The following is a 16,120-nucleotide window of genomic DNA, read 5'->3' as shown; positions in this document are numbered from 1 at the left end:
GAGATCGATGGTGCGTCTAGTGTTATCACCGGCTCGTCTACCCAGGACAAATCCTACCTGGTCATTATGGACCAGGGCGGGAATCATCGAGGAAAGTCTATTAGCTAAAATTTTGGTGAAGATCTTATAATCGGAGTTAAGTAAATCTATGGGTCTGTAATTGTCCGGTAGGGTAGGGGATTTACCCGGCTTCGGGATAACCGTTATGTGCGCATGTAGGAACTGGGAATGAGGCACTATACCTTTCTGTAAAGAGGAAAAAAGATTTAGCAAATGAGGGCTCAGAGTCGGAAGGAAAGATTTATAATAGATATAAGGAAGTCCGTCTGGGCCTGGGGATTTATGGGATGGGAGTGCTTTCACTACCGCAGCCAATTCCTCTGGCGTGATGGCAGCGTTCAGGGTATCCACCTGGGAAGAGGATAACACTGGCAGTTTCAAAGAGGTGCAGAAGTCATTAAAGCTATCTTGGGAGAAAGCGTGGTTGGGATCGGAGGTTAGGCAGTTATATAGTTTCTTATAAAAAGCACCAAAAACTTTAGACATTGTTAAAGGGCAGTAGGTTGGTGTGCCATCTGACTGAATAAGAAGATCGGGATAGGAGTGGAATGGGCGGGGTTTGAGCTTATTCACCAACATCCTATGAGGCTTGTTAGCGAACTCATAAAATTTCTGTTTTGCCCAGAGTAGGGCTTTGGAGCATTTATGCAAATCTAATGATTTTAACCGTTCGCGTAGGGAGGTCACTGTGCGGAGACGAGACACCGAAGGGGAGGACAAGAGCAGAGCTTCAGCTTTTTGCAACTGAGAAAGAATATCTAGTCTCTGCGCAGCCGAGTCCCGCTTAAGGCGGGAGCCGGCTGAGATACATTCTCCTCTGAAGAAGTCCTTGTGCGCCTCCCAAAGGGTGGATATGTCCCGCACAGATCCCACGTTAAATTGGAAAAAGTCAGTTAAACTTTGAGATAAATGAGCCTTAGTGACCGGATCCCGGAGAAGGAAGTCATTAAGTCTCCAATGACAGGTCCTGGGTGTAGAGGAGGAGAGGGTAAGGTCGAGCTGGACCGAGGCATGATCCGACCACGTCATGGGATTCAACTCTGAGGCTACTGCCGATGTCAGTAGAGGTGCCGTTACAAAAATATAATCCAATCTAGAGTACATTTTATGTGGGGGGGAATAAAAAGAAAATTGGCGGTGTGTGGGGTGTTTAATCCTCCAAATATCTAGCAGGTGATGGGATCTAATAAGTTTGCGAAACGCAGTGGATTGACGTTCAGTTTTAGAAGAGGGGTTACCTGGGAAAAGGGTTTGTCTGTCCCTCTTAGCGGACATGGTCATATTAAAGTCCCCGCCGATGATCATGAATGGCTGGGCATATGAGCCCAGAGCATCCAAGACCCCAGAGAGGAACTGAACCTGGCCCGAATTTGGGGCGTAAATATTAACTATAGTAAGTGAGCGGGATAAGTAGTCGCAGTCCAGGAGAATGTATCTACCCTGTGGGTCAAGGAATGAGGACTTCACCCGTAACGGGCAGGTTTTTTTAATCAGTATCGCGACCCCTGCTTTACCAGAGGGATCGGAAGCCATAAAAGAAACCGGAAAATGTTTAGCAGCAAATTTAAGAGAGCCTCCTGGGCGGAAGTGAGTCTCCTGGACTAGGACCACGTCTGCGTTGGAGGACTTGAACTCCTTCAGGGCCAACCATCGCTTATGAATAGAGTTCAAGCCTTTAACATTGTATGTAAGTACCCTTAAAGCCATTGTGCACCAAGTAGTTGAAGCTTAAAGTACCCATAACCAACATACAATAAACAAATATACCTGAGTAAACCAAGGAAATACTGGGAGCCGTGGTGTATCCTAGGAATGAAAAGCTGGTGAAAACATATAATAACAACAATGCATCTAGAGAATGAAAAAGAGAACAGCCAAAATGGGCAAGAAATGAAAAAAGGCCAAAAAAAAGGCCTAAAAAGTAAAAAAGTAAACTATAAGTAATAGAAAAAAGGCCTGGGGGGTAAAAACCACCCAGGAGTCCGCAGCCGCGGAACAAAAGGAGGCACATCAGGGGTACCTGCTCATCTAGAGGGACCCTGCCACCTTCCAGAAAAAGCTATAGGCAGTGTGAACAATATACCATAGTCCCAATCAACAAAAACAAAAAGAAAAGTCACAACCCGTAACTAGGGGTGCGAACACCCCCTGTCAAGGGGGGAAAAAAACCAAAAAAAAAAAAACATGGTGAAACAGGGGCCGATGCCAAGATCAACCAAACACAGCACTTAAATGTTCTCTTCAAGGAGGTAGTCTGGGATGCAAGTTACGCTGGGGAATAGAGAAGGATTTCTGCGATCTCTGACGAGCTGGGGTCCAAATCCGTGTTGGGATGGCCGTGGGTCTGGGTGTCGTTGGAAGCGGGACAGGGTCTTCGTCAGGCAGCGGTGGCAAACCCAGACTGCGTATGAAAGCTTCACTTTCCTGAAGGTCCCTCATGGAGTATTGAATCCCATCTTTAGTAGCCGAAAGGCGAAAGGGGAAACCCCAGCGATACGGGAACTGGTGATTCTGCAGATGGGCAGTCACAGGGAGGAAGCTGCGACGTTTAGCCAAGGTAATGGGGGATAGGTCACTGAAAATTAGTATCTTGGCCCCTTTAAATTCCAGACGAGACTTGGTACGGGTGGCCACAGTCAGAGCTTCTTTGCTGTCGTAGTAGTGGATGCGTACAATGATGTCTCTAGGGTTGGCCCCGGCTGGGGGCTTTGGGGCTATAGACCTGTGGGCCCTATCCAATCTCCAATCTATGTCCGGGATTTTAGGGGTGACAACATTGAAGAGGCTGAGTAGGTATGGTTTAATCTCCCCCTCACTAACAGTCTCGGGGACTCCTCTGATGCGTAGGTTTTGGCGGCGTTCCCTGTTCTCCAAGTCCTCCTGTTGGGACTGGAGCTGTGAGACAGACTGCTTCAAACCGGCATTGTCCTCTTCCAAGACGTGTACATATTGCAATAAATCGTCAAATTTGGTTTCCAGGACGTCAGTCCGTTCCCCAATCTGGGCCAGCTCCCCCCGCAGTTCATGGGAGAGTTTGCCCATTTCCTTCGAAACATTACTGGTCAAGTCTTGCAGGAGAACTCGCAGTTTATCGTCAAGTACTTCAACTGTAACAGGGGCGGACATTGTGTCAAAGTGGCCCTTTGACAAAGGGCTCGGATTATCTTGTACGGACAGTTGGGAGGCCACTTGTGCGTATGTGGAAGAACCCGGAGTTGGAACAGGGGAGGCCGGCCTGCTTAGGAAGCGATCTAAAGTCTGTGAGGGCCACAGTTCAGGAGACAGAGATTGAGGGAGGTGTTTCGGACCGTATTTCACCATGAGGCGTTGGGAATAGGCATACATTCAGTTACACGTGGAGCTCCCCATGTGAAGGTAGCGACTGTGAGCTGTAGGGGAACATTGAAAGGCGGCTAGGGCTCGTAGAGAGTGATCACATGTCTGTCAAGTAGAGGGACCCGGGGTGTGACCCCAGAATAGGACGTTGCAGATTAGAGGGTAGTGGGGGGGATGGAGCCCAGGTAACACTATATCACTGGAGTACAAGGAGAGTCCAGGCATAAACCAGGGTGCGGCTGAGAGAGATGTAGGCCTCAGGAGGGTGGGTGGAGGAACTGGGTGCACCAAGATGGCCGCTGGTGGGGCCTAGGGCGTGTGTGCAGGGCTCAGAGAGGCATTAGAACCGAGTGGGCAGCCATCCAGTGGGGGACAGGCTGAACTGAGAGTGGGGACAATGTTCTCCCTGTAAGAATCTGTGAAGCAGCTGCCAGAAGGGGTTTGCAGGAGGACTGCTTTAGGCCTCGGGTGTACCAAGATGGCCGCCGGGTCTCACCTCTCAGGGTGCAGCGCTGGATCCTCTCCGGGCCTCAGGCGGGCACTCATCCGCCTCCTGTCTCAGGCGAGGGGGTCAGGTGGGTCCAGTAGGGAGTTGCGCCGTGGGATCCGACTCGGGATGCGCCCCGAGAACCGCCGTCCGGAGGTCTCGAGGCACGGAGTAGGCCGCAAGATGGTTGCGGAGACCGGCCTGTCTCGCAGCCCCGGGGTCCATTTCGGCGATGGAACGGCTGAAAATAGTGGCTCCGTCCGGAGCTCGGATGGTCCCCGGGATGGATGGATTGCCTGGAGGGGCGAAAAAACGCCCAGCGGGCACGGATGGGTGTAGATGCTGAGAGGACGGTTTTTATTTTTGGCGCCATAAACAAAGTGTCAATTTAAAAAAAAAAAAGCTATTTTTTTTTTTACTTTTTGCTATATGAGTATCCCAAAAAATATATATAAAAAAACATTTTTTTTCCTCAGTTTAGGCCGATACGTATTCTTTTACATATTTTTGTTAACAAAATTTGCAAAAAGCGATTATTGATTGTTTTGCGCAAAAGTTATAGCGTCTACAAAATCGGGGATAGTTTTATGGCATTTTTATTAATATTTTTTTTTACTAGTAAATAGTAATGGCGGCGATCAGGGATTTTTTTTTTTTATCGTGACTGCGACATTATGGCGGACACATCGGAACACTTTTGATGCCATTTTGGAACCATTATGTAATTTATACAACAATCATAGCTCAAAAAATGCACTGATTTTACTGTGTAAAAAAATTACACTGGCAGGGAAGAGGTTAACCACTAGTGGGTGCTGAAGGTATTAAGTGTGTACTAGGGAGTGATTCTAACTGGGGGGATGGGCTACCAGTGACACAACACTGATCGCTGCTCCCGATGGTGGGGAGCAGAAGATCACTGTCTTGTTGTCACTAGGCAGAACAGGGAGATGCTGTGTTTACACTGGCATCTCCCTGTTCTTCAGCTCCATGACACGATCGCCGGCACCTGGCGGACATCGGGTCCGCGGGTCCCGATGCCATGTTACTTTGCGCAGCCGTGCCATTCTGCTGATGTATATCGGCCTGAGCTGGTCAGCAAATGGTTAAAAATGAAATGACATTATATGCCTAAAACAAGTCCAGTCCCCCCCACACACCACACACACAAACATATATTATTGCTATCACGTGTGATGTCAGTAAAGTTAAGTGAAACGTTTTTAAAAGGAATAAATCATTTTCAGTTTATCCTCCCTCCTGTGAAAAAACCTAATGGTTAATGCTGGTAATGCTTTGCAAAATAAACAAGAACGGAAATTTACACCATGCACAGTTCACACAAGCGTCTAATTAGAAAGGTGGACTGGACATCAATATTATTTACTTGGTACAATCCCAATCCTGTCTTTTATATTTTATTGTGCACCAAAAAAGCATAAGTTTTTCTTAAAATAAATTTGGTTAAAAAAAAAAGTTGAAAATCTTGTGCTACATGAAAAAAATTTGCCTAATCCAAAAATTCCATTTGCATTGTTTCATACTACGGGTTCATTCTACAATTGTTTCATGTGTTGATGTCATTTTCAGATTACAATTGTAGTTTAACTATGGAACTCGTTTCTCTTCTCTCTTTGTTTTGCAGTTCCATAGTGCGCAAACGCAGGCAGGCGGGGTGCAGAGGGAAGCAGGTGCCTCTCCTCCCCCATGAGGCGGAGCTGTTAGCGGGTGTAGGGGAGGAGGAGATCACCTAGCTCCTGTCTCATCAAGGTTGGTGTCAGCATTGCATTGTGCAGGACATTTTTTTTGTCAAGCATCCGACATTTACCATGTTGTGTTTGATTAATTAATTAAAGATCGTATCCAGGACCAGCGCTGGAAGCAGAGGGCGGAGGATCAGGAGTCCACCACGTCATCTACGTGCAGTAAGTACTGTAGTAGTGACACTAATACAGTGGGTCCTTTTCCCTTTGTCCAGCCTTCCATTGTCGATTCCAGTGTCATTGCTTCTCGCTCAAGCAGTGACAGGTAGAGCCTCTGCAACGTTTTGTCAGGTAACGCAAGCTCTTGAGTAACTTACGCAATCTGACAGAACGTCGCTGCTCTGAACTGAGGAGCCTGATCGATCAGTGTCGATGCACCTAGCACTCGCCGCTGGAACCAGGACAAGTGCCATTTTTTTTTTACTGATTTTTTGAATTTTATTTTTGGATTGCCATGCTAATGGATAATTAATTTTAGCTATATATCTATATACAGTATTTATTTATAGTAATTTCTTTGAAGCTTGAACATTGTAGCGTTCATCATTTCTCCTTTATTAAATAGGTATCATCATCCAGTCAGAGGGGGAGATGGAGGAGGAGACTGAGGCGGCAACGCCCACATGTAAGTAAGTATAATCTTGCTGGTATCTGCTGCTGAGTGATCATACATGTTTCAATGTTTTTGTTCTAATGTGTGTGAGATTGTTGTACACTGCAGATTGTAATGTTCTTTTCTATATTAAATTGATCAACAGTTGCTGAGGCTGAGCAGGAGGTGGAGGAGACCTGCCCTGTAGAGGCTGCTGGGGATGCGCCGGAAGATGTTGACCAGCCAGACGCGGCAGATCCAGGGACTAACCGTACAACCTTTTTAAGTATTTTCCATGCAAATATAGTATTTTAAATATGATGGCATACCTTGTCTAGAAATGGTTGTGCTTTATTCTGCAAGGCTTCGGTTTAGCTGGAATTATTAATTATATTAGTCCCCCTCTGCAGCTGATTCCAGTCGCTCTATTAGTGTGACCTGTGCTTGTTACTTCCTCAAAGAGAGGCACGGAACTAAGCCAGAGGCTGGGAGGAGGGCCGGACATGACAAAGGCTGAGGGGAAGAGCGGAAGGGGTTAAGGTGAGGAGGGGAGGTAATGGGGTGGGTCTAGAGAGAAAGAATGAATGGGGGGCGGAGCTTTATTTAAAGGAAGGGGAGGAGCGGACAAGGCAGCGTGGCGCAGAAAGAAAAAAGAGTTGAAGAGTTGCCAGCGTGAGGACCTGCTCCGTGCTCGGGTGCTATTGGCGGTAGGCACGGAGCGGCTAGGGGGGGAGGGTGCACGTGTGGACTGTCCGGTATTCGGCGGGGGGGGGCTCCGGTACGGCGGGGGGGTTTTGTGCTGCGAGGCTCGGCGAGGAATCCTTGTTCTTGATGGAGGGTCTGGACGCTCTGTTCGACCGGCTGCGGGCCGCAGCAGCATCACGAGGGACAGACTGGCTGCAGAGTCAGGTGGCGGCCATTACGGATTCGGCGGTGGGGGGGCCGGTAGCAGGGGGGGAGACTACTCCATGCGCTCGGCGGTCTCGGCCGCCGGAACGTTTTTCCCCTGGCCCCTCTACTAGAGCCCAGCGCCACCCTAGGAGCCCGGTGACGGACCCGCCGGCCCCCCCGGCAAAACGTTTGGGCACCTCAGTGCCAGGGGGGTCCGGGCGGAATCCTCCTCATTGGCGGGGCTCGGGGAGTCGGGCTGGAGGTTCGGAAGTGGCCAGCTCCCCGCCTGCGAGGGCAGTGCAGGAGGGGACGGCGGTCTCCCAAGGAAGCGTGGCGTCTTCGCCACATGGGGGGACTCAGCATAGGAGGAGCAGTGTAACGCCTGTGCGCCAGCTACCAGACGCTGCGGGCAGGTCCGGACGGTCGGCTGGGAGAAGAGTGGCGGCGGAAGAGCGGGGGAGAGCTGGCGGACCGGTGAGGAGACCGATGGCGGCGGCGGCCACGCGGAGCGGAGCCAGGGGGAGGACCGATGACGGCGAGCGGGCTACTACGAGCAGTGGTCGATCTGCGGCCGCTGGGGTGGAGCCGCCCAGTGGGCTGACGGTGCCTCTGCTACCTACGGCAGGTGAGCGATCCGAGGGTGAGCTGTCGGGCTCAGAGGAGGAGATCCGGGACGGCGTTGCGGCGGCTGGAGCATCCGGGGCGGCGGCTGACGGGAGCAGACCCAGGCAGCCAGGTAAGGCTTTCAATCTCTCTCCTATTACTGTTAATGCTGATTTGTGTGGGATTGCTGGGGGAGATGTGCGGGCTTCTGGGGGTGGCGTTGTGCGGGACACAGTGGGCCCGTTGGGGGCGGGCTGTAGGCCCGACGCCGGCGGGTCACATGATCCACTACACTCCTTATTGGGGGGGCTACAGGTGCTGCTTCAACGGTTTGCGTCCGGGGCCGCGGGGGTTCACCCGGGGGCGGCTCCGTGGGTTGGGGGCCCGGGGGGGCACTTGGGGCTGGGGTCACTGACGCCGGGGGGCGGTTTGGGTAGTCCCGGGCTGAGTGGGGTGCTGGGGACTCCAGGGGTACTGGAGGCACCGGGGGGGACGGGTGCGCGGCAAGAAGCGCCGCGATCAGTGGGAACTCCGCTGGAGGAGGGCTCCACGCCCGTTGCAACGGCCCCGCCGGTGGTAGTGCCGGTGGCGGTTTCAACGACGGGGGACGCTGCGGTGAGTACGGCTGGGGTAGAAAAGAAGGGGGAGGCAGCGGCGCCCAGGGTTGATGTGGTCAGGATAGCGGACGCTGCGAAGTGCGAGGTGTATGTGTGCTATGAAGGGCCACTGGGCGCGCATCTGAAGCAGGAAGTGCGGGATAAGATCGTCAAGGGTGAGTATGTGGAGATATTTTCCTTGCTGCCCCTCGAAAAGTTTAATCTGGATAGGGTGAAGCCGGACGACTCTAAGAAGGACGACGAGGAGAAGAGGCGGTATAGGCTTATACCGCGGACGTTCGCAAACTGGCTGCAGGCGTTCGCCATCATGGCCAGCGTGATAGGGGAAAAATCTCCGGAACACTGCTCGGCTCTCTTTTGCTACATGGACGCCATTGGGGAGGCACATAGGGTATACGGGGGCTCGGCGTGGCTGCGGTACGACGAGCAATTTAGGCAGAGGAGGGCGGTTCGGCCGGATATCAGGTGGGATCACAAGGATATCAGCCTGTGGATGCGGTTGATGTCGTCGGCGCGGGCTCCGTCGCAGTTTTTTCAGGGGGGGGGGCGGGGGTACCCCCGCCTCAGGACAGCAGGCCGGTAAGAAGTTTGGAGTGTGCTGGCAATTTAACGAAGGGTCTTGCAAGTTTGGCGGGTCCTGTCGTTTCCGGCATGAGTGTTCCGGCTGTGGTGGGAGCCACGCCCTGTCCCGGTGCTTCAAACGGGGTAAGCGCGGGGCTGACGCTGCATTTAAGAGGGACAACGCCGGTGAGGGTGGAAAGGATGCAACCTTTCCTAAATAGGTACCCGAATAGGGAGGCGGCGAGAGTGTTGGGGGAGGGTTTTTCTGTGGGTTTCCAAATTCCGTGTTCCATGGCTGGGGTGCCGCCGATGGCGCGGAACTTGCGTTCCGCGCTGTTGCATCCGGGGGTAGTTTCCGCAAAATTGGCCAAGGAGGTTGCGCTGGGGAGGATGAGTGGCCCTTTCTTAGATCGCCCGTTGGCGGATCTGGTGGTGTCCCCGTTGGGGGTGGTGCCTAAGAAGGAACCCAACAAGTTTCGGCTTATTCACCACCTTTCGTTCCCGAGAGGCGGCTCCGTGAATGACGCAATTGACCCGGAGGCTTGCACGGTGTCCTATACTTCCTTTGATGCGGCGGTGGGTTGGGTGCGTCATTTTGGGAGGGGGGCGCTCATGGCCAAATCGGACATTGAGTCAGCCTTTCGGTTGCTGCCGGTGCATCCGGATTGTTTCCGTTTGCTGGGGTGCTGTTGGCAGGATCGTTTTTACGTGGATAGATGCCTGCCCATGGGCTGCTCCATTTCCTGTGCCCTGTTTGAGCTTTTTAGCTCTTTCCTGGAATGGGTAGTGCGCGACTTATCCGGCTGGGGTTCAGTTATCCATTATTTGGATGACTTCCTGGTGGTGGGTCCTCCGGCTTCCAATGTGTGTGCGATCCTTTTGGCCACGTTGCAGCACGTTGCGGAGAAGTTCGGGGTCCCTCTAGCACCGGACAAGACGGAAGGGCCGGTGACGGTGTTGAGTTTTTTGGGCATCGAGCTGGATACGGTCGCCATGGAGTGCCGGCTACCAAGGGACAAGGTGGAGGGACTCCGACTAGAGATTAGGGAGCTGCTGGGGGTGCGTAAAGTGCAGCTCCGGAGGCTGCAGTCGGTTTTGGGCAAGCTCAATTTTGCTTGCCGCATCATCCCCATGGGGAGGGTTTTTTGCCGACGGCTGTCGGCGGCCACGGCGGGAGTCTCAAGTCCGACTCATTTCGTGCGGTTGACGGGGGAACATAGGGAGGATTTGCGGGTCTGGCACACGTTTTTGGAGGACTACAATGGACGTTCCGTGTGGATGGATGGGCCGGTGAGTAATTTCGACCTGGAGCTGGTGACGGATGCGGCGGGGTCGACGGGCTATGGGGCGTATTTTCAGGGTCAGTGGAGTGCTGCGGCCTGGCCACAGACTTGGGTTGAGGAAGGGTTGACTAAGAACCTGGTGCTGCTGGAACTGTTTCCGGTGGTAGTGGCATTGGAATTATGGGGTGGGTCCTGCCGGGATCTTAAGATTCGGTTGAATTGCGACAATATGGGAGTCGTGCAGGTGGTTAACCGGATGTTGGGTTCTTCTCCTCCGGTGATTAGGTTGCTGCGTCATCTGGTGCTGCGGTGCCTGCAGATGAACATATTGTTGTATGCCGTGCACGTTCCGGGGGTGGACAATAACCTGGCCGATGCCTTGTCTCGCTTTCAGTGGCAGAGGTTTCGGGACTTGGCGCCGGGAGCGGCAGGAGAGGGGGTCCCCTGCCCGGAGCGGCTTTGGACCATTGCTTCGGGATCGCCGCGGGATGGATCAGGAGGTCGGTGAGCGAATCGACTTGGTCAGCATATAGTCGAGTTTGGGGTGAGTGGCTGGAATTTTTACGGCTGGCGGATGCCAAGCTGGGGGACGTGGGGGCGGACAGTGGTTTGTTAGTTTTGTACTTTGTGGTCAGGCAGATGGAAGGGTTGGGGTCAGTTTCTGGGATTGAACGGAAGCTGGCGGCTCTGGCTTTCTGGTTTAAGTTGCGGGGCGAAATGGATGCGACAAAAGGTTTTTGGGTGCGTCAGGCGCTGAAGGGATACCGGAAGGGTAATCAGAAGAAGGACGGGCGGCGGCCGGTGACTTTTGCGATTTTGGGCGTGATTAGCCGGCAGTTGGGGGGTCTGTGTACGTCAGGTTATGAAGCGCACCTGTTTCGTACGGCTTTTTCCTTGGCTTTTTTCGGGGCCTTCCGGGTGGGTGAGTTAGTCAGCCCGGCAAAGACCGTTGGGGGGGGTTTGTTGGGACAGGATGTTACAGTGGGGGATGGTTACCTGTGTTTGAAACTGCGCCGGTCTAAAACGGATCAGACGGGTAAGGGGGTGGACGTTTGGTTATATGCATTGCCGGGTTCGGAGATCTGTCCGGTGAAGGCGGTGACGGAGTTCGTGAAAATACGACCACAGGGGGAGGGCCCGCTGCTGGTGCATCGGGATGGGAGTTTTCTGTCCAAATTTCAATTTATTACGGTGTTTCGAAAATGTTTGAAGGCGGGGGGGTTTGACGGGGCGCAGTTTGCTTCGCACTCCTTCCGCATCGGGGCAGCCACAGAGGCTGCCAGATGCGGGTTGGACGAGACTGCGGTAAAACGGATAGGGCGATGGGAGTCCAAACGTTTTAGGTCCTATGTGCGGCCGCACTTGGTGTAGGCTGTTTCTTCTGGGTCGGGGGGTGCTTCAGGCTGGTGTGATAGGGTGTTGATTTTTGTCTGTGTCTTTTCAGATGGAGGTTTACCACGCCTCGTCTGGATTCTCGGACACTCATATGTTTTTTGGGGGGCTCGGCACGCAGATGTCAGACCGGAAGGAAGACAGCTGGGGATCCCACGTAGAGAGGCTTGCATCAGGTGGTTGGGTATCCCGGGGATGAAGTGGGGTAGGGTCATTCCTGAAGTTCATCGGTACGCCAGGCTTGATAGGCCCCCGGATGTACTAGTAATCCATGCTGGGGGGAATGATTTGGGTCTTAGGTCTACCCGGGATATCATTGCGGATGTAAAGTGCGATTTTTTGACGCTTCGGAGGGATTTCCCTGATATGGTCATAGTCTGGTCGGACATTGTAGCACGTACGGCATGGCGGATGGCACGGTCTGTAGTCAGACTCAATAAGGCCAGAATTAAAGTTAACAAGGTTTTGGGGAGGTTTGTAAAACGGAATGGGGGTTTAGTGGCGCGCCACATGGAGTTGGAGGTTAATGTTGGGATGTACCTTCGTGGGGATGGGGTCCATTTGACGGCGGTGGGCATTGATCTATGGGCGTTGGGATTGCAAGATGGGATTGAACGGGCCCTGCGGGTGTGGAGGTGCCCTTAAGGATAAGGGGGGTCATCCTTGCGGGCTGTGGCGGTGTCTCTTGGTCTTTGATGGGGCAAAAAAGGAAACAGATGATGGAAATGTGGGGGGGGAGCTCATAGGGATATGGCCCCTCCCCTTTTTGGTGTATCACAGCGGAAGGGTAGGCTGGATACGGGATTTGGTGGCATTGCGGGTAGGTGGTTGTCTCCAGGCTTATAAACGGCCGGAGGCCTAGTATGGTTAAAAGGTGGTCCCGCAGTGTAATGGTAAAAAGGTTATGTTTAAAAGGTGGAGCGTGGTACCGTCAAAGACCAACTGACTGGGAGTTCGTTAAAATTGCCGTTACCAAAAAAGTGTTATATATATATAGATATTTAATAAAGTTATTTAAGTTATTGGTTTGAAGAGTGTTAATAAAAGGCTGCTATGGCCAGTTATACTCCAAACTCCTGTGTGGCATGTTTATTGGGATAAGGGGAAAATGTATAGAATAACGGTATTGGGATTATATAAAGTAAAAGAAGGTTAATTACCAGGGGTAGAAAGTATGGAGAGGTATGTCCCTAATGCATTGGTCAAGAGAGGCACGGAACTAAGCCAGAGGCTGGGAGGAGGGCCGGACATGACAAAGGCTGAGGGGAAGAGCGGAAGGGGTTAAGGTGAGGAGGGGAGGTAATGGGGTGGGTCTAGAGAGAAAGAATGAATGGGGGGCGGAGCTTTATTTAAAGGAAGGGGAGGAGCGGACAAGGCAGCGTGGCGCAGAAAGAAAAAAGAGTTGCCCACCCACCCGTCCCATAATTAAAAAAAAAAAAAAAAAAAAAAAAAAAGAAAGTGATGAGGTGTCATTGGTGTTGTGGTCGTTCTGTTGTTTGTGTTTTTTCTTTCTTGCAGGTTCGGTGCTGAAGGTCGTCATAGCAGCTGTAGCGGCGGTGTCTCTTGGTCTTTGATGGGGCAAAAAAGGAAACAGATGATGGAAATGTGGGGGGGGAGCTCATAGGGATATGGCCCCTCCCCTTTTTGGTGTATCACAGCGGAAGGGTAGGCTGGATACGGGATTTGGTGGCATTGCGGGTAGGTGGTTGTCTCCAGGCTTATAAACGGCCGGAGGCCTAGTATGGTTAAAAGGTGGTCCCGCAGTGTAATGGTAAAAAGGTTATGTTTAAAAGGTGGAGCGTGGTACCGTCAAAGACCAACTGACTGGGAGTTCGTTAAAATTGCCGTTACCAAAAAAGTGTTATATATATATAGATATTTAATAAAGTTATTTAAGTTATTGGTTTGAAGAGTGTTAATAAAAGGCTGCTATGGCCAGTTATACTCCAAACTCCTGTGTGGCATGTTTATTGGGATAAGGGGAAAATGTATAGAATAACGGTATTGGGATTATATAAAGTAAAAGAAGGTTAATTACCAGGGGTAGAAAGTATGGAGAGGTATGTCCCTAATGCATTGGTCATGTCACTTCCCTGATCACGCTACCTTGTTGCTGTAGTTCAGATTCCCAGTCTGAGCCAATCACTGTTAATCAATCAAAATCAATTATCGTAAATAACACAGCAGGCTGGAGGGGGTGTGTCAGACAAGAATCTCCAGCTATTGGCTTTCAGTCCCTGGACATTTTCAATCTCTGGCATGCCCCTAATGCATGCATTAACACTTTCCTCATGATGTCTGGTGCCTCCTCTTTGGCATCATCTAAAGCAAAAAATTGTAAATGACCTTGTGACCTCGTAGATCTTTGTGCAGGCAAATGTCTATAAAAATTGAGTCTTTAGGCTATAGTTCAGACTCCAGAGTGTATTGTGTTGCACATTGGCAACAGGCTGTTTGTTTTGTTTACTGATAGATTTCACATGTACCCTGGAGTTTTTTTTTTAACTGCTCATTTTTGTCTAGTGGTTTTTGTTTTAGAAGTTTTAGACATACAGATCCTTGGATCCCCAGTGGTTGGACACATTTCCATGCACCCTCAGTTATTAAGACCTGCATAGGTCTTGAAGGCTCAGGGAGAGACCAGACCACTGCAGTAGCAGAGGGGAGCAGATGAAGCATCGGCTGCCAGGTGATCGAAGGTTCAGTAATTGTATATTCTCTGTTATACATCCTAGCCTAGACCAGGAGTGAGTAATAATCTACCTAGCCTAGAACAGAAGTGGGGCTTATTCAATCAGTGGCCACACAAATTTATAACCTTTAAAAAGTAGCCTGCTATATTTTATTAAAACAACTTTTTATTAGGTCATCCCTAATGCAATGGCTTCTCTTTGGTGAGTGTAATGTAACTTAATATTAATAGCTGGTATAGCTGATATGTTTTTCTGCAAGCGCAACTGATATTTGCTACAGTCAGTCTGGATGAGGTAGATTAGTTACGTGGTGGTCACTGGTCAGCACTTAGGCCTCCATTACACTTTAAAATTTTCTCCAGCCAGCTGTGCGACCAAGCGGATAAAATCTTTGGGAGAATCCCCTTTACAGTTACACTGCTCGGTGTGTAGAGGGGAATCCCCTTGTACTCTGGCTGAGGAGGACACACAGCTCTGCCCCGGTCAGAGTACAGTAAAGTACTACATCTTCCTGCACAGCTCTGCAAATTTGGGATGACGCAGCAAATTCACACAGACACCACTCTTCTACACACAAATTGATTAGGTGCATCTCACTGAAGTGAATATCAAAAATGGAAACCTAGTATGTAGACGTGAAAACAGATGTTACATCATTGTCTACAAGGGCTGGGAGATAATTGCCTTTATATAAGGTTAGGGTGAAGAAGCCATGTGTATTGTATTATCTATCTAGTGTATTTTCTTTTCTTCACGGGTGAAGTCTTGGTCCTTAACCTCCGCCCAGTGGATGAAGGTTTAGACCTGCCTGCGTCTGGTTGGGCTGACTGTCCTTCCTCCCCAGCAGATTCTCCAGGGCATATTCCCTTCCACCCTCCACTATCCCCCCACCTGGACACAGCCATTGGTGCCTCCTCCCCAGTGTCTCCTTTTGAGGTTTCTCCACCCTCCATCTCCCCTCCAGAGCCACATGTGAATGTGTATCTGCAGCGCATTATGGAGGTCCAAGAGAGACAATATGTCGTAACCAGGAGGCTAGGTCACTCCTTGGACCTCCACAATTGCCGGCAGCTCCGTCACTATGTGGCTCTGGAGAGGTACCGAAGTAGCCTTCAGAGGCAACTGGAGGCTACTCGGTACCTTGGTGAGCAGATGGCTGGGATCAATATGTCCCTACAGCGTCTGCTCACCAGGTTGGGGGAGAACATTTTGTAAATATGTAAAAAGTTTTTTAATTTTATTTTTCAGTTCAGGAGTTTTACTTGTTTTATTGTTAAAAAAAAAAAAAAAAAATTGTTCAGAACTAATTGTTTTCTTGAGTTTTGCTTTCCTTGGTAGATTCATTATGTATGTGATGTTTATCTAAATTAACTAGTCCATTTATTGTTACTAACTTACTAGAGGCCTTATAATTGTTTTTTATCTACATTTAACCATCAGGCTGAACTTAGAAAATTTAAGAGATTTCTCGCTACACTATTTCACTGTGCAAAGGGTAATCCCATGTATATTGTGTCCAGTCACGCCTTTCAGCTTCCCCCCCCCCCCCCCACCAGAATACACAGCAGATAGTTACTGCAGGGGTTAACCATACAGCCCTCAACAGTTCACAGGGCATAGGTTGCAGGCTTGCAATCATGATGGCAACAGTTAACCGGACAGAGGTTCACAGGCTAGCGCAATCACAAGGGGCAACAGTTCAAAGGGCAGTCATCATTTCCAGGGTTTGAGTAACATGGCAGCAGGGTAGATTACTCACACTGGTGACTTCAGACAATTTCAGATGGTCATGAAACAGGCGGCATCATGGTTATGCAGTAATCTTCCTCTGTTTGCCTACCT

This window comes from Lithobates pipiens, unplaced genomic scaffold (genome assembly GCF_037356315.1).
Source record: "Lithobates pipiens isolate NorthernLeopardFrog02 unplaced genomic scaffold, aLitPip1_a1.2 Scaffold_30, whole genome shotgun sequence".
NCBI classification, from domain to species: domain Eukaryota; kingdom Metazoa; phylum Chordata; class Amphibia; order Anura; family Ranidae; genus Lithobates; species Lithobates pipiens.
This window is presented reverse-complemented; position numbering follows the sequence as displayed.